The 639-nt window shown below is 40.1% G+C and overlaps 1 pseudogene; it reads right to left on the bottom strand.

The window, feature by feature from the left end:
* Nucleotides 1–288: 288 nt before the first annotated feature.
* Nucleotides 289–381, bottom strand: LOC143393197 (U6 spliceosomal RNA; annotated as a pseudogene).
* Between the last annotated feature and the right edge of the window lie 258 nt (nucleotides 382–639).

Here is a 639-nt window from a genome sequence, read left to right as displayed (position 1 = left end):
TAGAGCAAAATTTTTCATATCTCTGGTTGGACTCAAAGTAGAGTTACATCCTTCTTGTCTTCATACATGTACTTAGGGTAATGATGATCAGCACATTCCACTATCTTTCCTACTCCTATGCTCCCTCCTTTCCCCTCCCTCCCCCTTCCCCCTTTGTCCTAGCTAGAGTTCATTTAATCCTCCCAACCCCATCTCCCCCTCCTACCATGTGAAGCATATTATGGATCAGCATCCTTAAATCATAGAAGTCATTTGGCATTTATTTTTTGGGGATCGGCTAATTTCTTGAAAAATATAGAGTGCTTCATGAATTTTGCACAGGGACCATGCTAATCTTCTCTGTATCGGTCCTAGTGAGTACTGGTTCCTCTGTTTGAGGGAGAGAAACATTTCTTATTCTGTAAAAGAATAGTAAATAGGAAGTTTCAACTAGAGTCTTCAGATACAGCAGCTATAGAATTCCGAATCAAAGTGTCAGGCCCAAATGTAGATTTTCAAAGAAAGATTTGAGAGTTGGTTTTACAACTCTAGAAACCTTAAAAATGAAAAAAAAAATCTGGGAAGGTGATTTATTAGGTGAGAGACCACAGAAAGGGGAACTGCCACTTAGTTCAGGACTGGTGACGTGACAGGCATGTC

Source organism: Callospermophilus lateralis, chromosome 2 (assembly GCF_048772815.1).
Source record: "Callospermophilus lateralis isolate mCalLat2 chromosome 2, mCalLat2.hap1, whole genome shotgun sequence".
Lineage (NCBI taxonomy): Eukaryota > Metazoa > Chordata > Mammalia > Rodentia > Sciuridae > Callospermophilus > Callospermophilus lateralis.
The sequence above is the reverse complement of the archived record's forward strand: the minus strand, read 5'-3'. Positions and strand labels throughout refer to the sequence as shown.